The sequence below is a fragment of the Chanodichthys erythropterus genome, chromosome 16, assembly GCF_024489055.1.
Source record: "Chanodichthys erythropterus isolate Z2021 chromosome 16, ASM2448905v1, whole genome shotgun sequence".
Lineage (NCBI taxonomy): Eukaryota > Metazoa > Chordata > Actinopteri > Cypriniformes > Xenocyprididae > Chanodichthys > Chanodichthys erythropterus.
Window position 1 is genome coordinate 39,161,527 of NC_090236.1, and position 22,709 is coordinate 39,184,235.

General features: G+C 40.9%; 1 protein-coding gene across 3 annotated transcripts in view; it reads left to right on the forward strand.

Annotated features, from left to right (window-relative positions):
* The first annotated feature begins 16,580 nt into the window (after window positions 1-16,580).
* LOC137002916 (protein NLRC3-like) overlaps window positions 16,581-22,709 on the forward strand; it is a 35,630-nt gene continuing 29,501 nt past the window's right edge. For 2 of the 3 annotated variants that reach the window (XM_067362857.1, XM_067362859.1), the window contains exons 1-3: window positions 16,581-16,616; window positions 16,916-17,064; window positions 17,612-17,781. The gene's annotated coding sequence lies outside the window, so the exon portion shown is untranslated. The remainder of the gene's footprint in view (window positions 16,617-16,915; window positions 17,065-17,611; window positions 17,782-22,709) is intronic. The other variant, XM_067362858.1, reaches the window with a different exon arrangement.

The following is a 22,709-nucleotide window of genomic DNA, read 5'->3' on the forward strand; positions in this document are numbered from 1 at the left end:
ACACTCTTCATTAACTGCAAACCGTTCTATTCGCCGCGGGAGTTTTGCTCGTTCATTCTGGTGAGCGTCTACATTCCTCCGCAAGCACACGTGAGTTCGGCTTTACAGATACTCGCTGATATGATCACAGAGAGCGAGCAACAACACCCGGACTCTGTTCTAATCATTCTCGGGGACTTTAATAAAGCGATTCTCTCAAGTGAACTGCCCAAATACAGACAGCATGTTACCTGTCCCACCAGAGACAGCAATATACTCGACCATTGTTACACAGCAATAAAGGATGCATATCACTCTGTCCCACGGGCAGCTTTGGGGCTCTCTGATCACTGTTTAGTTCATCTCATACCAACCTACAGGCAGAAACTGAAATCAGCTAAACCTGTAGCAAAGACTGTAAAGAGATGGACCACCGAAACAGAGCGAGCTTTACAAGCCTGTTTTGAATGGACTGATTGGAGTGTTTTTGAAGCTGCTGCCACCGATCTGGACGAGCTCACAGAGACTGTTACATCATATATCAGTTTCTGTGAGGATCTGTGCATTCCTACAAAGACTCATTTAACTTACAACAACGACAAACCCTGGTTCACTGCAAAACTCAGCCAGCTCCGTCAGGCCAAAGAAGATGCTCGCAGAAAAGGGGACAGAGTCTTGTATAAACAGGCCAAATACACACTGGAAAAGGAGATCAAAGTGGCAAAGAGGAATTATTCTGATAAACTTCGGAATCAGTTCTCTTCTAATGACACAGCTTCAGTGTGGAAAGGTCTGAAAGACATTACCAACTACAAGACACCATCCCCCAGCTCTGTGGAGAATCAACAACTGGCAGACGATCTGAATGGGTTTTATTGCAGGTTTGAAAAATCACCATTCACACCTCCAACAACCCCCTCTCCCCCACACCTGCAATTCAGTTCAGTGAAGATGACGTGCGCCAGGTCTTCAGAAAGAACAAGAGAAGAAAGGCACCAGGCCCAGACAGCGTTTCACCAGCCTGTCTGAAAACCTGCGCTGACAAGCTGGCCCCCATCTTCACACAGATCTTCAACAGATCACTGGAGCTGTGCGAAGTCCCCTCATGCTTCAAACGCTCCACCATCATCCCCATCCCAAAGAAACCCAAAATCACTGGACTAAATGACTACAGACCTGTGGCTCTAACGTCTGTGGCCATGAAGTCATTTGAAAGACTGGTTCTGGCTTTTCTGAAGGACATCACTGGACCCTTACTGGACCCCCTGCAGTTTGCTTACCGAGCAAACAGGTCTGTGGATGATGCAGTCAATATGGGACTGCATTATGTTCTCCAGCATCTGGACAGACCAGGGACTTATGTGAGGATCCTGTTTGTGGACTTCAGCTCTGCTTTTAACACCATTGTCCCATCACTCCTCCAGCCTAAACTAACTCAGCTCTCCGTGCCCACCTCTGTCTGTCAGTGGATCACCAGCTTCCTGACAGACAGGCAGCAGCTAATGAGGCTAGGAAAATTCTCATCCAGCACCCTCACCATCAGCACCGGCGCCCCTCAGGGCTGTGTTCTCTCCCCACTGCTCTTCTCCCTCTACACAAACGACTGCACCTCTAAAGACCCCTCTGTCAAGCTCCTGAAGTTTGCGGATGACACCACACTGATCGGCCTCATCCAGGACGGTGACGAGTCTGCTTACAGACTGGAGGTTGAACAGCTGGCTGTCTGGTGCAGTCTTAACAACCTGGAGCACAACACGCTCAAGACAGTGGAGATGATCGTGGAATTCAGGAGAAACCCCCCTGCTCTTTCCCCACTCACCATCATGAACAGCACTGTGGCAGCAGTGGAGTCATTCAGGTTCCTGGGCACCACCATCTCCCAGGACCTGAAGTGGGACAACCACATCGAGTCCATTGTGAAAAAGGCCCAGCAGAGGTTGTACTTCCTTCGCCAGCTGAGGAGCTGCTGAAACAGTTCTACTCTGCCATCATTGAATCCATCCTCTGCACTTCAATTACCATCTGGTTCAGCTCAGCTACCAAATCTGACCTCAGAAGACTACAGAGGGTAGTCCGGTCTGCTGAGCGAATCATTGGCACAACCCTCCCCACTCTCCAAGAACTGTACTTATCCAGAGTGAGAAAAAGGGCAAAGAAGATCACTCTGGACCCCTCACATCCAGCACACTCCCTCTTTGAACTGTTGCCATCCGGTCGACGCTACAGAGCCCTGAACACCAGAACGACCAGACACAGGAACAGTTTCTTCCCTCAAGCAATCCATCTCATGAACACTTAACAAACACGGAACACATAACACTATTACACATTATTTACTTAAAACACTTATTTATATCTCAATTTGCACACATAATTGTACATACAATTGTCTATAATACATATTGTCTTTTGCTTTTTTTTTTTTTGCACTTTGTCTATCTTGTAAATTTGTATATTATTTTATTCTTTTTATTATGTGTCTTGTCTTGTCGCTGTCACTCTGTTGCACTGTGGAGCTTCTGTCACTAAAACAAATTCCTAGTATGTGTAAACAACATACCTGGCAATAAAGCTCTTTCTGATTCTGATTCTGATTCTTCTGATATTTGGGCTGGAAACAAGACAAAAATTCTAAGTAAGAACAGCATTTTTTTTGCAGTGCAGAAGCTCATTAACAGCAGCCATTCAGCGCCGCAGATACTTGGTGAATGAACAGTGTGGGCGACGACACTGTCACCTAGCAATTTTTATCTCAGAGGATCATGTGACATCCACAGTGTGAGCGCCGGCACCATCACAGTGTGTTGAATAATGCAAGCGGCAGCAACACAGGTGTTACACTAAATACTGTGACCATCGTATTCTGTGACCATAGAGGGCTGTTGTCCTTGTGCTGCTTGATCTCCATTACTGTACACAAACAGTGTAAATCCATAAGCAGATAAATATGAAATCTGCTTGGCACTTTTGCTTAGAAGTGCTATTCACATCCTAAATGCTTATTTTCTTGTCATATTATAGATTATACACAATGTGGTTCTTTACAGAGTATTCTTTAGTGTGTTTCAAATGCTACAATCCCTTTAAACCCTTTAATGTTTAAATCACTGAAGATGTTTAAATTAGTGACTATAGGTCACAGTGCATTAAAACGTTATCGTGAGGACAGTCAGTGTGTTTTTGTCCATTTGTTATTAAAATAATTAATTACATTAAGGCACAGGATATAATTTAGTAATGACAATAATTTCACACAGAATGGCTGTAACAAGGCTGTTTTAGAGGTCAGCTTGCATCGCCTCCCCGTTGTAGAGGAAGTAAGTAGGAATGCTCTCCACCTACAGCTGGTGTGAGGTGAGCGTACTGGAGCCATTGTTCTTTGGCTGCAGTCGCATTATCCAAGTGGATGCTGCACACTGGTGGTGGATGAGGAGAGACCCTTGATGTGATTGTAAAGCTGTACAGTAGTACATATGAAAGCGCTATATAAATGCCTCATTCATTCATTCATTCATTCATGGTATGGTCAGTAAAGGTTGTCTGCAACTTCGAACATCATCGGCCTCAGAAATCTGAAAAAATACATTTATATGCAGCTTAAACAAAATATTGATGAAACGTAAATGGTCTCCAATGTCATTATCGTCAGCTGAATATATAATGGACAGGACATGACATGCAGTACAGGTACAAACACTGCTCTTATCTATACTCATTGAATAAAATTACAAAAGACTGCTTGAATTTATCCAAAGACGATACATTTTCATAATTGTCTATTTATATATAACATCTCTCATTAGTCAAAACATTGTTATGCTTTCTATAAAGTTTATCAATCTGGTGCAACGATAGTTATTAGCTCATAAGGGGAAATAATCATAACTCGTTATACTTAATTATAAATATTTGAATCAGTTAATCAAATCAACTTAAAAGCCAAAAATCAAAATCATCCACTTGCAAACTCGACCCGCTCCTTTCAACTCTGGTTAAACTCTGTCTCCCTTCTCTGGCCCCACTTATCACTAAAATTATACACTCCTCCCTTACCTTTGGTTCTGTTTCATCACTCCTCAAAACTGCAGTAATTACTCCTATTCTCAAAAAGCCTGGTGCTGATCTAAATAATCTCAACAACTTCAGACCAATTTCATACCTCCCATATCTCTCAAAAATACTTGAAAAAATAGTTGCCTCACAGATTCATAATCATCTCACTAATAATAACCTCTATGAGCAATTTCAGTCTGGTTTCCATCCACAGCACTGAAATAGCCCTAGTTAAAATCTCAAATGACCTTCTAATTGGAGCAGACTCCGGACTACTCACAATACTTATTCTCCTTGACCTAACCGCAGCCTTTCACACAATCTCTCATCACATCCTCCTCAACCGTCTACTCTCCATTGGCATCAATAACAGCCCTGTCCTGGTTTTCATCCTACTTGTCAGACCGCATACAGTTTGTTCAGTTAAAGAATTTTCACTCCGAAATTTCCCCAGTCAAAAGTGGTGTGGCCTGGGGCCCCTCCTCTTTATCGTTTACCTTCTCCCCCTGGGCAATATTTTCAAGAAATTTGGTATCAATTTCCACTGCTTTAAATGCGAATGACACCCAGCTCTACCTCTCCTCCAAACCGACTGCATCACTCCCTCCCTAATCTCTCCTTGATTGTCTCCAAGAAATTAAAATATGGTTTTCCCACAACTTTCTCCAAACTTAACGACAATAAAATGGAATTTATCATTATTGGTACAAAGTCCACTCTTTCTAAGACCGACAGCTTCCCTTTAATGATTGACAACTCTTCCATCTACCCCTCCCCTCAGGTCAAGAGTCTGGGTGTCATCCTTGACAGCACTCTCTCCTTCACAGCTCACATAAACAATATCACCTGGTTCCCGGTCCCGGCCCATTCCTTTCTCTCCCCCAACAGTACTGCCATACTGGTTAATGCACTTGTCTCATCCCGATTAGACTATTGCAATTCACTCCTCCACGGTTTACCACAAAAATCCCCCCATAAACTCCAACTAGTTCAGAACTCAGCTGCCCGCATCATCTCCAGAACCCCATCCACACAACACATCACCCCTGTTCTCAAGCAACTCCACTGGCTCCCCGTCCGCTACCGAATTAATTTTAAAATTCTGTTATTTACATTCAAAGCCCTTTACAACCTGGCCCCCTCCTACATCACAAATCTCATTCACATACACACACCTTCCCGTACCCTTCGTTCTTCTTCAGCCACCCTCCTGTCCACTCCACCTGCTCGTCTGTCCACCATGGGACTTAGAGCCTTCAGCTGTTCTGCTCCCTGACTCTGGAATGCTCTCCCACAACACATTTGTACTATAACATATCTGGTTACCTTCAAATCACATCTAAAAACCCACTTGTTTACAATCAATTAATCTGTTCAGCCAGCGAACACTCAGTATTGATCGTCTATCATCTTTTCAAACAGGATATTTTCCGTGGCCACAGAAAAATACTGCTTTCTTAGCATATAGCTGTGATCGAATCGTTATCAGGGATATTTATAAGCAGATCAAAATCAACTCTCAAGAGTGTGCACACAACCAATGATGATGAAATTAACAACACAGCTGAGTTATATTCATGGATAATGGTAATTAAATTGTTTAGCTCATAAAGAGTATTGGTGATGTCAGCATTAATTACTGTATGTTCGTTGTTTTCAGGAGATGCTGCAGTTGGTGATGAAGTGATCAGACACTTTTATTCTACAGTTCTTGAAAAACTAAAGTACGGTTTCAGTTTGGACTACAGTATGCAGTTTAATAGTTGAACTGTGACATTTACATTTTGAATAATTGTTTTGATGGGATTTAATGCTGATCTGGAATTAAATTAACAGAAAACACAGGAGGGAGAGACAGACAACTCTGTGCCCTCATCGTCACAATTCCTTATGGAAAGCGATCTCTTCCTACAGCGGGAGAATCTAGGCCGTTGTAGAAAAGTGTCCCCCTTTGATAAATGGACTCTCCCAGTCACCCTGTCATTCAGCGCAAAATGGACTATTCCAAAACTTTCCACCAGAGTTCGCGAAGTGACAGAGAAGAGATCAGGTGGTTGATAATGGGAAAGGGAGATCGGCTGAATATTGTATATAGTGGTAGTTTAAAGTAAATAGTTATAATCCAAATCGGAGGAGGTTTTTATTGATTGTGCGTGTGCGTGCATCACACTGTAAGTAATCATTACGGAGCATTCTCAGCGCATGTTAAGATGAACGCTGTTTAGCCTGTATAGTTTAAATTGTCTGATTACTTGATTATGTTCTGCTGCTATGACGTTACTGACATTCCATATTTATGTATGCCATTCGCTGTCAGTATTAGTTATATTTGTAACTTATAAACGCATATGCACGGTCGCATTTCAGGTAGCGCGCATGCGCTCCTAATTTGTTTACATCTTAGTTTGCACGGGCAGCAGCAGCCATGTTCACGTGCACAGCTCATGCCCAGTGTTAGCGCACACACATAGTTTGCATTGTATTGAACACAAACTCCATTTATTCAAGTATTTCATAATAGATATTGTAATAGTGTTATATGTTTTCCATTATTGATCAGTATTTTATTAAGTAAGCTTTATTAATATTGTGTTTGTTTTATATATGTTTATATCCATATTTATATTTGTATTTTGTATTCACAGAACCACACATCTATGCACATGTAATAAACCAAGATTTGGATTATAATCTGAGTGAGACATCCTTGTTCTGACCGGAAAAACTGTAGCCTTCAACCAAACCTGGACTAGCAATTAGATAAAGAATCACAAGATTTTTCATGGTCCTTCGAGCCGGATGCAGTGATTTGCTACAGAGATGTCTCAACCCGAGAGAGAAGCGCCTGTTGTGCGTCCACGAAGACGGATCAACCCACCAACTCATTTAGTGGATTACGAGCTTGGTGAGCCATTGCCACATCGACAGCCACTCCCAGACCGCAGCCAAAGCAGAGTCCAGTCACCAAGTATGGTTGCACACACCAGATCGACTTCTCCTGTCAGTCAAGAGTTTGATCATGATAAGTGGATATTGAGAGATGAGTGGCAAAGTGCATCTGATGGGCGAGGAGAAGAGGAAGTAGAGCTTACAGCCATGCTGCAGTTGATGAAACAAAAGAATGCAGACTTGCGGCGACAAACCAGTCAGCTTCCAGAGGTTACTTCGGCGTTGCAGGAGATGCGACAACAGAATGTTATGTTACATCAGGAGCTTCAAAGTCTTAAGTCAGAAAGAGAAGCCCACTACAGGCCAGTGACTTCACAAGTGCCATCTCTAAGTCACTTTACTCCATTGGTGAGCCCTGAGACTCCACAACGGTTCCGTCCAATTCCAGCCCCCCGGACAAAGCCACCATCGCCACCTACTTCAATGAGAGAACTGCACCCAGCTACGATTGATGAGGCCCACGGATTAACTGAGGATTTCAGAAATATGGACATTTCTGGTTCAATGCGTGAGAGAGTGTCACCACAAGTGCATTACAGCGACCCACCTCAGCCCAGGTACTCTCGTTCCTCCCAGTACATTCCATATCCTCAGTCCGAGACCCCAGCATATGAGTGGATGGCACCTCCTCATCTAGACTACAGACGAGCTTATTACCAACCTCCATCAACTCAAGAGAAAATGTACAGAGGCCCTGCTCCAACCATTCCCTTCCTAACATCCTCTGATCCTAGAGAGTTCTCTAGACTGAGAATAGCATTGGAGAACATTCTGCCTGAGGATTCAACCGAGCGATTCAAGTACCAGATCCTCACTGACCATCTTAAGTTGGAAGAAGCATTACTTGTGGCAGACTCGTACAGCAACTCAAGTTTCCCTTTCACAAACACCATGAGAGCCCTCAATAAGATGTATTGCCAGCCCCATCAGTTAGCCTTACAACGCATTGCAGAACTGATGGATGGACCAAACATCCGCAGTGGAGATGTGAAAGCCTTTCGCATGTTTGGACTCCAAGTGCGTTCCCTGGTTAGTATGTTGGAACAACTGGGCCAGAAAGGCAATGTCGAGCTGGAATGCGGGTCACATGTATCCAGACTGATGAGCAAACTGCCACATGACCTCAGGTCCAGTTTCAAGAGGTACACTCATCCACTTCATGTCACCATCCCCACATTGCTAGACTTTGCAGACTGGCTTGAGTACGAGCTTCAAGTTCAGGAGGACCATACAGATTATACCAGTCAGTCAAAGGTGTCATTACTACAGAGAAGGGAGATGAGGAGAGACTCCAGGCAACCCCGCAAACCCACTACCATCCTCCTTGGTACAGAGAAACCAAAGGCCAGCCCAGCATCACCAGTTCATCCACCCAAACCAGCTGCTGCTAAGAGAGAAGGGGTGAACGCTTACTGTCCATACTGCGACAACAACAGACATTTCCTGAATGGCTGTGAAAATTTCAAGTTACTCAGCAAGGAGCAGAAGGTGACTTGGATTAAAGGCCAAAACAGATGCTGGCGCTGTGGGCGTGGTCATCATGCAGCCAACTGCACACTGAAAGCCCTTTGTCCATCCTGTAACAGGAAGCATCTCCAGGCACTACATGAGCTAAACGACCAAAGTAGATCCACAGAAGAAGCAGTTCCAGCCAGTGCAGTCTTGTATGTGGATCGTCCAACTAGTGACAACAAAATCCTACTGAAGGTGACTAAAGTTCTGCTCCAAAATGGTAACAAATCCATGGAAGCATATGCAATTCTAGATGATGGGTCAGAGCGGACCATTATCCTACACGAGGCAGTGCAGAAGTTGAATCTAAAGGGACAGCCAGAGGACTTGGTTCTTCGTACAGTCAGGCAAGACACACAGACCATTCACAGGGCGGCTGTGACCTTCACTGTGTCTTCAGTGACTAACCCTTGTAAGGCTTTTAGGATACGGAGTGCCTTCACAGCCAACAGCCTGAGTTTAGCAGAGCACACGCATCCTGTCCAGGTACTCCAGAAGAAGTACAAGCACCTTGCAGGCCTGCCACTGCAGCATCTTCACAAAGTGAAACCAGTAGTCCTCATTGGCTCTGACTGCCCTCACCTCATCACACCCATAGAACCAGTCAGACTGGGTCCACCTGGTGGCCCTGCTGCTGTGAGAACACGCCTAGGATGGACACTACAGGGCCCAGCACAAGAACTAACCAGCAGGCTTTCCCCACGGCAATGTCTCTTCACCAGCTTACAGTCCAGTAACGACCTCTATGCAGATGTGGAGAAACTGTGGAAAATGGACATTCTTCCATATCGGAATGAGAAAGTACTGACAAGGTCAAGGCAAGACCAAGAGTCCATCCAAATTCTCCAGAACAAAACCGTGAGAGTGGATGTTAAAGGAATCCAGCGCTATGCTACCCCTCTTCTACGTGCCAAAGGTATGCCATGTCTACATGCACCAAAACAAGCTGTCCTGCCACAATTAAGGGGAATAGAGAATCGGCTGAACAAGAATCCTGATCAAGTGGCAGCCTACCAAGAGGAGATAGTCAGGTTACAGCAAGCTGGCTACATCACAAAACTCTCTCCTGAACAAGTGGACCATTCCAGAGAAAGCTGGTACATTCCACATCATCTGGTAGAGCACAATGGAAAGAAAAGGGTCGTCTTCAACTGCTCATTCACTTACCAAGGCCACAACCTGAATGAGTACTTACTCCCAGGTCCACCACTCAGTCCTTCTCTACTGGCAGTACTTCTGCGTTTCCGAGAACATTCCATTGCCATTAGTAGTGACATTCGTGGAATGTTTCACCAGGTACACCTTTTGCCTGAAGACAAATCGCTACTGAGATTCATTTGGAGAGATCTTCAGAGAGACCAGGCACCAGGGTAGGGTTGCACCAGCCGTTCGTAAGTTCTTTCTTAAAATTGAACGTAAAGTCCACACTAGTGGCTTAGTAACTACTAGCTAGTTTGTAACTAACTCTGTACTTTATTCGGTTGCACCATTTGTTCTTAAGGCAGAACATAGCTAGTAGCTCGTAAGGTCTCCGTAAAGTAATGCGTAGTCGCATAATATGACGTTTACCTTCAGTTATCCTTCAAATACAGGAGCAGAAGTTGCTGAAATTCCGTGAATTTCAGTTTATCCTTCATTCTGACTTATTTTGCCTCACGTAGCAAACAGTAAAAATAAGTTCCCATTAAATATAATAGCCTACTACTTAATCATAAATGTTTTTATATGTAAATAACATTCAGAAACTGTATTTGAAACGAAATTAATAAGGATCAATAAATAAATACTGAAACAACAACAAAAACATAAGAAATTACATTTATTGATTATGACTGATTTTATTTGACATGCACAACACGGAGTGATAGGACCGATGCACACAGCGGTGCGCTGTTTAACGGGTTCGTGTTGAAGAGTGTCTAACAAAGTAATCTTTTCACATGATGTTCTCTCTCTTAAAATTTAAGAGAGTGTAAATGTCAGCAGCATCATATATGTGTAAAGAATGAAGTCTGTCAGGTAAAACAAGAGCTTATTGATGCAGTTCAGTCAGTCTGCTATTTTATTCCAACCGTTACTCTTGATAGGAGGCTTCCGTAAATATTTAGTGTATACGTAGAGTTACGCTTCAACTAAGTTTAATGGTGCAACACAAAAATATTTAGTAGTGCGTAAATTGTAACTTAGTGCCCATTTACGTCAAAACTAGTCTACGTTGTAACTTGCGCACAGCTGGTGCAACTGGCCCCAGATGTCTATGAATGGCAAGTTCTACCCTTCGGAACAACGTGTAGTCCTTGCTGTGCAACATTCGCTTTACAGAAGCACGTCTTGGATCACAGCGAGTCTGAAGACACACGGTTTTCAGTAGAGAGATCTTTTTATGTTGACAACTGCCTTCAGAGCTTCACCTCAAATGAAATAGCAAAAGATCTTGTTGACAGACTCCGCAGCCTCTTAAGTTCAGGAGGCTTTGACTTAAGACAGTGGGCGAGCAATGATCCATCAGTCATCAGCCACCTGCCAGCTGATGCTCGATCTCAAAGTAGTGTTCAGTGGCTAAGCGAAGGTCATCAAGATGCACAGGAGTCAACTCTTGGGTTACATTGGCATTGCTCATCAGACACCCTCTCCTATAAGCAACGTCAGACAGACCACCCACTTCCAACTATGCGGAGCATATACCATATCCTCGCTAGTCAATATGACCCCATTGGCTATATTGTGCCATTCACAACACGAGTCAAAGTAATTGTACAGAGGTTATGGGACAAGAAAAGAGAGTGGGATGATCCCAGACTGCCTGAGGAACTGTTGAACTTGTGGAAAGCTTGGGAGAGTGAGCTGGATGATCTACAGCACATTGCTTGGCCAAGGTGTTACTGCAGTAAAGAACTGGATTACCCTACCAGCATAAGGCAGATACACATTTTCTGCGATGCTTCAGAACGAGCCTATGGTTCTGTGGCTTATTTACGAACTGAAAACTCTGAAGGTAAAGTGGAAGTAGCCTTTGTTGCTGCTAGATCTCGGGTAGCCCCGAAAAAACAGCAAACCATTCCACGGTTGGAGCTATGTGCAGCACTCACAGGTGCACAACTCGCAAAAGTCCTAAAGACCGAGCTGACTTTGCCCATCCACAGTGTCACTCTGTGGTCTGACTCCACAACTGTTCTTACCTGGCTACTATCACAATCCTGTCATTTTAAAGTGTTCGTAGGCACCAGAGTGGCAGAAATCCAGGAACTCACAGAGTCTGATAACTGGAGGTATGTGCCATCAAAGGAGAATCCCGCAGATGACATCACCAAGGGAAAATCTCTCTGTGACATAGGCCAGAAAAGCAGATGGAACAAAGGGCCAACATTTCTTAGACAAACAACTGACCACTGGCCAGAGACGCCGCCGTTAAAGACCCTTGACCAAGATGGTGAACTGAGAAAACTAACCTTTTGTGGTCTATCAATCTCCTCCCCACCTACTCCCGATCCACAGAAGTACCAGACACTTTCAGAGTTACTTAAGGCTTACATCCACCATGTCAACGGGACGGCCACTCATATCCCAACAGCAGATGACTACAGAAAGGCAGAACTCGCAGTCCTTCGTCAAAGCCAGACTGACTCATTTCCAGAGGAACTATCCTACCTCAGAGCAGGTAAACCTTTGCCAAAAAATAGTCGTTTGCTGTGCTTAGCCCCTGAATTTGATGAGGACATCGAACTCATACGAGTTGGCGGTCACCTCCGTCAGACCAGTCAGCTAGAGGAAGATACTATACATCCTATTGTCCTTGACTCGAGTCATCCAATCACCAAATTGATAATCAAGGACTATGACAATCAACTGCATCACCCAGGACCAGATAGGGTGTTTGCTGAACTTCTGAGGAAATACTGGATGATACGGGGACGTGCTGCAGTACGAAACCACCAACGACAGTGTCCAGAGTGTCAGAGATGGCGGGGACAACCACATCCCCCCAGAATGGCAGACCTTCCACCTGCCAGACTGAGGATCCATAAACCTGTTTTCTACTCAACAGGTGTAGACTGTTTTGGACCCTACACCATAAAGGTGGGACGCAGGAATGAAAAAAGATGGGGGATCATCTTCAAATGCATGACTTCCCGTGCCATCCACATTGATATACTCACTAGTATGGACACAGATTCCTTCTTGATGGCTTTACGACGATTCATCTCCAGACGTGGTAAACCCTTTGAGCTGCTTGCAGACCAAGGTACAAACTTTAAAGGAGGAGAGAGGGAACTAAAAGAGTCATTTAGCGCCCTTCACCCTGAGCTCCAATCCCAACTCGCCAGCCAACAGATCAGATTCATCTTCAATCCACCCAGTTCCCCTCATTTTGGTGGATGTTGGGAAAGAGAAATTCGTTCTTTAAAGGCTGCACTGCATGTCACCATTGGTGCCCAGACTGTTACAGAAGAAGTGCTGAGAACGGTCTTCATAGAGATAGAAGGAATCCTCAACTTCAAACCCATCGGCTACACCTCTTCGGACATTGCAGATCCAGATCCAGTGACTCCTAACATCTTGTTGATGGGGCGGCGAGATGCCTCATTACCACAGGTGATATACCAAGACTCTGAACTCCTGAGCCGTAAGAGATGGAGACATAGCCAAGTCTTGGCTGACCATTTTTGGAGGCACTTTATTCGGCACTACCTACCCAACCTACAGATTAGACAGAAATGGAAGACGGAAGAAGCTGACCTGCAGGTCGGTGACACAGTCATGATCGTGGACCAGCAACTGCCCTGTGCTCTTTGGCCTGTAGGGAGAATTGTTCAGGTTTTTCCTGGGTTAGACAAGAGAGTCAGATCTGTGGAAGTAGAAGTTAAAGACAGAACTTACACCCGGCCTGTAACCAAGATTATTTGTCTGCCCCCTCTCCCTGACTAACAAAGACACTTTAGGTTGGCAAATTCACACTGTGAATTTGGGGGCGGCTGTAGAAAAGTGTCCCCCTTTGATAAATGGACTCTCCCAGTCACCCTGTCATTCAGCGCAAAATGGACTATTCCAAAACTTTCCACCAGAGTTCGCGAAGTGACAGAGAAGAGATCAGGTGGTTGATAATGGGAAAGGGAGATCGGCTGAATATTGTATATAGTTGTAGTTTAAAGTAAATAGTTATAATCCAAATCGGAGGAGGTTTTTATTGATTGTGCGTGTGCGTGCATCACACTGTAAGTAATCATTACGGAGCATTCTCAGCGCATGTTAAGATGAACGCTGTTTAGCCTGTATAGTTTAAATTGTCTGATTACTTGATTATGTTCTGCTGCTATGACGTTACTGACATTCCATATTTATGTATGCCATTCGCTGTCAGTATTAGTTATATTTGTAACTTATAAACACATATGCACGGTCGCATTTCAGGTAGCGCGCATGCGCTCCTAATTTGTTTACATCTTAGTTTGCACGGGCAGCAGCAGCCATGTTCACGTGCACAGCTCATGCCCAGTGTTAGCGCACACACATAGTTTGCATTGTATTGAACACAAACTCCATTTATTCAAGTATTTCATAATAGATATTGTAATAGTGTTATATGTTTTCCATTATTGATCAGTATTTTATTAAGTAAGCTTTATTAATATTGTGTTTGTTTTATATATGTTTATATCCATATTTATATTTGTATTTTGTATTCACAGAACCACACATCTATGCACATGTAATAAACCAAGATTTGGATTATAATCTGAGTGAGACATCCTTGTTCTGACCGGACAAACTGTAGCCTTCAACCAAACTTGGACTAGCAATTAGATAAAGAATCACAAAATTTTTCAGCCGTTCCTTTCTGCACGTGTTCATGTCTTGAGCTCAGCAGAGCTTGTGTTCATGATCTCAAGGTACAGCCACTCTGTGATTGGACGACTGCCCAGATGTTGACATACGAGAGACCATCTCCACTGAATAAGGACCAGCAGAGTAAAGTCCTGGATCTTTGTTTGTTTTGGGATCTTCCTGGTCCAATAGAAGAAAACAGAAGGTGGCTTTATGAACGTCTGCTGTCACATGCGGTTATTAAAATTTGTAGTTAGTGTTTGTGACAATGAAAAGTGCCCTTATTTCTATACATTTCAATTATATTTTGCAACTAATTTTACTTGAATAATTGTTAATTTTTCATCATTCTAATGACACTTTATATAGGTATAAGAATAGTTTTTACTCGTTTACTGTGTAACGATCGGCCCTATCGGTCAATTTTACATTGATTGAAATTGGGGTCAGATTATACTGTGTGAGCTTTTGGAGTGTTTAAAAAGATGAGACAGACAACAAATGAATAAATAAAGTGTATTTACAATATTCACAAGGAACTTAAAACAACACAATAAAACTAGAATAACTTAGGCTGTTAAAAGCAGGGAGTCCATGTTCACCATACCATAAAACAATCCTTAAGAATCCTAGTGTGCTGATAAGTCCCAATGTGCAAGTGAGAAATGTCCACCGGTGTATATACAAAGTCCACGGAAAGTGATGTGATTGGCTGGAAAGGCAAGTCCATAAAAGTAACTCCACAGTCCAGCAGCCTTTATGCTGGTCTACTTCCTGGTTCCTGTCACATGACAGGCAGACCCATACACATTTAAAGACATACACACATTAAAATAGGTAAGAGGAATAAAATGGACTAAAACACATGTAAACCAATTAAAACTCTATTATACATAAAATCATTGTAATAAATAGAGCGGTAAAACATGTATTTTATGGGACAGTGTCACAACTGTTTAGATTGTGTTTATTCAGAGTTCATGATCTTTCACACAGAGATATATAATGTGTGTTATGGGGTATATCTTTTTATTTATGACTCACTGTTTTTATTTTATTTTTTATGACTTTCACTGATTTTACTGTAAACTTCTTTGAGGCAGCAGGTCATAACTGATGTTGTGCTAAACTTTGTCCTTCTGTGATTTTGTTTATTAGATTTCTTCCTTCATTTTGTGAATTTTCAGTCTGCAAATGTTCTATTGTTTTGTTCTTTGTATAAGAATATAAAATTCTCATACGAATGATAACAGCAGGAACATGCTCTGGTGTGGATTTTTATTTTTTGGAACCAAAACTTTATGGACTTTATGGTTCTTTCTGCATGCTGAACATCACATAAATAATCATCAACACATAAGAAATCAAATATTGTATGATTAGTTCTATTGATTCAGGATATAATGCAATGCAGTTGAGTTCATCACACCATGTGAAGTGTGTTTATGACCATCAGCTGGGTAAAGTCACGACAGGATCAAAAACCAGTTAGACGAGGAACTTTAGATGCTGCTTTTAGACTAAAACTTAAAAGTGTATTAGTGGACTTTGAACAGGAAAAGAATAAACCTGTTATGTTTAAGATAGATGAGACGATTCTGGATATATTTAATAAATTATGTAAAGGGCATAGAGGCAATGCAATTAAAAAAACAAAACAAAAAAAAAACAGGAAAAGATTCTTCATAATGCAGGTTTAATGCAATGAGTGTCAGGGAGCAGAAAGAATTCAATGTGTAACAAATACAAACCTCAGAATGTCGGCCTTTTATATTATATATATATATATATATATATATATATATATATATATATATATATATATATATATATATATATAGATAATATTACAGGAACAGGGAAATAACAAATGCACTATTGAAATGTCCATTTAAGTGATTGTAAACATGGGATTTAGATGCGTGGAAGAATATCCTCGCTCCAGTACAGTAGGGGGCGGTGTGCAGCTGTTCAGCTGGTTCAAAACCCTCCTGTAAAACAAGCGAAGAAGAAGAAAACGAAAGTAACGTCACATGACTGTGAACAACACAACAGAGATAGCAAATAAACCTGTTGCTCACTAGATTTGATCCATGCGGATGCTTTGTTGTGCAGTGCGCAACTCATCCATTTGATTTACTGATCATGGCTTGTCAGCATTGTGATTCTCTTGTAGACTACACTATTTCATAGATGTCACGTTTAAGCGCACTATATTTAAATAAAGTTTTATTCAGTTCATTACTTTATATTTATAAATACTTTAGATTTAAAGCTACATTACGTTGCTCATGCAAGTGGTAAATAATTTAATAGGCTATGTTAAAATCGCACTTTAAATTAAAAAACAACCGTCTCTCATCTTTTATTACTCTTTTAAATCTTCATTCATGAAATCCTGTGGGTCAGAAATAACTTTATTTTTCCACCTCTAAGAAGAGAGTGCTGTCCATTAGGCTATGTGTAGCCTAATATCGCCTTGTTTATCTAAAAGCTGTGTGTTGACTGTGAATCATAGTAGACATTAAATAATATGCATTTATGGGGGAATTGCTACATTTTCATGTCATTCTATGTTTATTTTAAATCTCTAATTCAGCGCGTGCAGAACTCGCCGCACTGCTGCAGATGCACCACAACTGTAACCACATCCGTGTGCAGTTTAAAGCTCTGTTATCGTTCGCACGGAAACAATCCGCGCTGCAGATGGAGAATGTGTGAAAAGGACGTTAGTGGACAAGATTTCAAGTAAGTAAGGGGAGGATTGGGGAAGATTACACTCTTTTGATTGTTATGTTAAAACAAAGTTTTTTGAGAAAGGGTTATTGAAAACGAATAAAAGATTTTCATTTCCGTTTTAGGCTTTTGTTTTTTTTCAATGCAAACGAGACAGAGTAGACAGGTAGATGACACACACACACACACACACACACACACACACACACACACACACACACACACACACACACACACACACACACACACACACACACAAGCATCATATTTTGGCTACAGACAAGCCAATAACCTTCATGAATTTGTTTACTGGATTAGTAAAAGAAGACTTAACATTGATTATTTCAGAAGCATAAAAAAAAAAAAAAATGTTTTATTTTTGTTTTGTTTTTTTACCAAACTGGGACTATGGCCATTACATTAAAGGTGCCCTAGATTCAAAAATTGAATTTACCTTGGCATAGTTGAATAACAAGAGTTCAGTACATGGAAATGACATACAGTGAGTCTCAAACTCCATTGTTTCCTCCTTCTTATATAAATCTCATTTGTTTAAAAGACCTCTGAAGAACAGGCGAATCTCAACATAACACAGACTGTTATGTAACAGTCGGGATCATTAATATGTACGCCCCCAATATTTGCATATGCCAGCCCATGTTCAAGGCATTAGACAAGGGCAGCCAGTATTAACGTCTGGATCTGTGCACAGCTGAATCATCAGACTAGGTAAGCAAGCAAGAACAACAGCGAAAAATGGCAGATGGAGCAATAATAACTGACATGATCCATGATAACATGATATTTTTAGTGATGTTTGTAAATTGTCTTTCTAAATGTTTTGTTAACATGTTGCTAATGTACTGTTAAATGTGGTTAAAGTTACCATCGTTTCTTACTGTATTCACGGAGACAAGAGCCGTCGCTATTTTCATTTTTTAAACACTTGCAGTCTGTATAATTCATAAACACAACTTCATTCTTTATAAGTCTCTCCAACAGTGTGTAATGATAGATTTATATGGAGATAGGATTGTAGCAATATTCCAAATAAATAGATTATGATCCACAAATAAATGTAAAGATATTCACAAAAAATAATTGTATCCACATATGAATAGAATGAGGTCCACAAATATTATGTTAGGAGTTTCACAAAAATTAATTCAATTCACAAATATATAAAATGAGATTTGCTAATAAAAAATATATTCAAAATGTTCTACACAATCCCAGACGAGAAATAAGGGTCTTATCTAGAGAAACGATCACTCATTTTCTAAAAAAAACAAAACAAAACAAAAAAACATCTATATGTTTTAACAATAAATGCTCATCTTGAGCTCTTTTCTTCTTCTTCTCTATTTTGGATTCTGGCAGTGTAGACACTGCTAAGTGTATTACTGCCCTCCACAGGTCAAAGTTTGAACTAATTGTTATATACTTGCACTAGCATATTGTTTGACATTTTAGTTCAAAATTTGACCTGTGGAGGGCAGTAATACACTTATCAGTGTCGACACTGCTGGAATTCAAATAGAGAAGAAGAGAGCTTGTTCAAGATGAGCATTTATGGTTAAAACTTATTAAAAAACATTTTTTTTTTTTTTAGAAAATTAGTGATGGTTTCTCTAGATAAGACCCTTATTTCTCATCTGGGATCGATGTAAACTTTAATTTTGACCTTCAACCGTTTGGAGGCCATTGAAGTCCACTATATGGAGAAAAATCCTGGAATGTTTTCCTCAAAAACCTTAATTTATTTTCGACTGAAGAAAGAAAGACATGGACATCTTGAATAACATGAGGATGAGTAAATTATCAGGAAATTTTGAAATTTGAAAGTGAACTAATCCTTTAAGAAAGCAATGAAAGAACACCGAAGCGGTCCATGACTTCAGTCTAATGTGAGTTATGCACTTTTGCAAAACCCCCGATATAACCACAGAAATTTTCTGTAGCTACTGCAAAATGAATCTCTTATATGTATATTTTCTGCATTTTGTTGTTTATAATGTTAAAAGAGAATTTGCTTGATTTCAAATTCAGAATTCAGTCAGTGCAGCACGTGCACCCTCATCACACCGCATTTGTGCGTTGACCAATCACAACGACTCTGATTAGACATTCCATTTCTAAACTCAACGAAAATATGTGTGATTGGTTATAATGCTAAGCACTGCAAACTATACGCGTAAAAGAATATGACTGATGTAACATGAACAAATCTACTGTAAATGTAATGCCGCAATTTTCATATTTATAGGTAGCCTACGGTTCATATTACGGGTAGACTACTTTCTTTGACCCCGCAGTCTAAATTCGCACCCTGAGTATGACCATTATAATGCAGGATACTTTTACTCTATCAATTATTTTAGGATCATCTGAAACTGAAAGTGATGAAATAAACCATCGTTGTGAACTTGAAGGCAAGGCAAGGCAATTTTATTTGTATAGCACATTTCATACTCAATGGTAATTCAAAGTGCTTTACATAAAAAAGAATAATAAAAATAGAACATAAGGAATAGAAATAACAGTAAAAACAGAGAATTTTGCTATCTGGATGGAAGAGCTAGGAAGTCTCAGGGAGTTTGTTGTTGTTGTTGTTGTTGTCGTCCATTAGAGTTGGATTTAAACGGATCTATCCATCAGAGCGGATCAGAATGGATCTTCCTCACACAACAGGACTGCTACCTGTTAAGGCACTTCAAACTGATAAACATAGTTTCAATCTCCCTTTTTGCCAAGACACCTCAAACTGCACCACACAGCCTTAATCCCCCTTCCGGAGATATCTTACCTATGCAACGCAGTTCAAATTTCCCCTTTGGAAATTTCCCCCTTTGGAAAGTGTCCTGACTGTAATCCAGAGATATCTTAACCATGCACTACAGCTTAAATTTCCCCATGGTTTGTCCCCTTATCCAAATTTACCAAATTTTAACCTAATCACTTTCTTCCTAATTCTCCCAGCTCCTTTAACCAGACAGCAATATATAAAATGCATTAGAAGTCAGAATAATAAGATGATACATAAAAGATATAAAATACATTAAAATGAAATAAAAACAGGAAAAGGAATTAAAAGAATAAAAAGATAATATGTATAAAATAAAGTGCAAACAGTTCGGACATAGCACAGTGCTCAATCAGCAAATGCATAGGTAAAAAGATGTGTTTTGAGTCTGGATTTGAATGTGGCTACTGTTGGAGCACACCTGATCTCTTCTGGAAGCTGGTTCCAGCTGCGGCTGGCATAACAGCTAAAAGCAGACTCTCCTTGCTTTGAGTGAACCCTTGGTATTTCTAAATGACTTGATCCTGATGATCTTAGTGATCTGTTTGGTTTATATTCTATGAGCATATCTGCAATGTATTGAGGTCCTAGACCATTGAGTGATTTATAAACAAGTAACAGTACTTTAAAATCAATTCTAAATGCAACTGGAAGCCAGTGTAAGGACCCGAGGACTGGTGTGATGTGTTCATGTTTTCGGGTTCTGCTCAGAATCCTGGCAGCAGCGTTCTGTACGAGCTGCAGCTGTCTTATGGTCTTTTTGGGAAGACCAGTGAGGAGCCCATTACAATAATCCACCCGGCTGGTGATGAAAGCATGAACAAGTTTCTCTAAGTCTTGACTGGAGACAAAGCATCTAATTCTTGCAATATTTTTGAGATGATAATATGCTTATTTAGTTATTGTCTTTACATGGCTACTGAAACTCAGGTCTGACTCCAAAATCACACCAAGATTCCTGACTTGATTTTTAGTTGTTTGACCTCTAGAGTGAAGGTACATGTTCACTTTGAGAACTTCATCTTTGTTTCCAAACGCAATGATTTCAGTTTTGTCTTTGTTTAACTGAAGGAAGTTTAGACACATCCAATTTTTAATTTCATCAATGCAATGGCACAGGGAGTCAATGGGGCTGTAGTCGTTGGGTGATAGGGCTAGGTAAATCTGGGTGTCATCTGCATAGCTGTGATATGCAAATTGGTTCTTTCTCATTATTTGGCTCAGTGGCAGCATATATAGGTTGAACAGGAGGGGTGCAAGAATTGAACCTTGAGGGACTCCGCATATCATGGATGTCCACTCAGACTTATGGTCACCGATACTCACATAATAACCTCTCCCTTCTAAGTATGACCTGAACTATTTAAGGACCATCCCAGAAAGCCCAACCCAGTTTTCCAGCCTGTCAAGAAGAATGTTGTGATCGACAGTGTCAAACGCAGCACTGAGGTCGAGTAGAACCAGCACTGTTAATTTACCTGAATCTGTGTTAAGGCGAATATCATTTATTATCTTTATGAGTGCTGTCTCTGTGCTGTGATGCGTTGAAAGTTGTCAAAGTATCCATTCAAGCTTAAGAACTTGTTCAGCTGATTGAAAACAACTTTTTCAATGATCTTGCCTATGAAAGGAAGATTTGAAATTGGCCTGTAGTTGCTCAATATGGTGTTATCTAGATTGCTCTTTTTCAGGAGGGGCTTGACAACTGCAGTTTTCAGGGATTTTGGAAAAGTCACAGCATTTGCTGTCTGAGAGCATTTCACTGGGAATCTGACTTGGGGGGTTTGTTAGTCTCTCTACAGTAGCAAAAAGAGTGCGGTTGTTGTTTAAGTTTTTGTTTATAATATTTGAGAAGAAGGTCTGTCTAGCTTTGCCTAATTCCACATTGAAAGCATGAAGAATATCTTTATAGATGTTATAATGGATGTCAAGTTTTGTCTTTCTCCACATGCGCTCAGCTTTTCTGCATTGTCTTTTCATATTTTGCACTGCTGTTGAGTTTCTCCATGGTGATTTTTGTCTGCCACTTTTCTTCCTGACTTTCACAGGAGCAATGTTATCAATGACATTCTGTACTTTTGAGTTAAAAGAATCAAGGAGAAAATCAACAGAGTCTGCAGATATGCTTGGTGTTAAAGATATAGCCTTCATAAACAGTGCACTAGTATTCTCATTTAAGCATCGCTTTTTGACTGAGATAGATATAGCTTCAACAGTTGGAGAGATCAATAAATCAAAGAAAATACAGAAATGATCAGATAGCGCTACATCCTTAATGTTAATGGATGAAATGTTTAGACCCTTACTAATAATTAAATCTAGAGTGTGTCCACGATTGTGTGTAGGTCCATGTACGTGTTGAGACAGATCAAAAGTATTCAAAACAGTTATGATTTCTTTTGCCATATTGGATTCTGCATTTTCTATGTGGATATTAAAGTCCCCAGTAATAGCAAAACAGTCAGACTCAGAGGAAATTGCTGATAACAGTTCTGTAAAGTCCTCCACAAAGGCTGGAGAGTATTTTGGAGGCCTGTAGATAACTATAAGTAGAATGCGAGGAGCACCTTTTAACACAATACCCAAGTATTCGAAAGACAAGTAATCACCAAATGACACTTGCTTGCATTGATAGACATCATTAAATAGAGCAGCAACACCTCCATCTCTCCTAACAGCTCTGCAGACACTCATAAAAGTAAAGTTAGGAGGGGCTGTTTCATTCAGGATTTTTGCACTGCAGCTGTCTTCAAGCCATGTTTCATTTAGAAGAATAAAATCTAGGTTGTTTGTGGTTATTAAGTCATTGACTAGAAGTGATTTATTTTTAAGTGAGCGGATGTTTAAAAGTGCT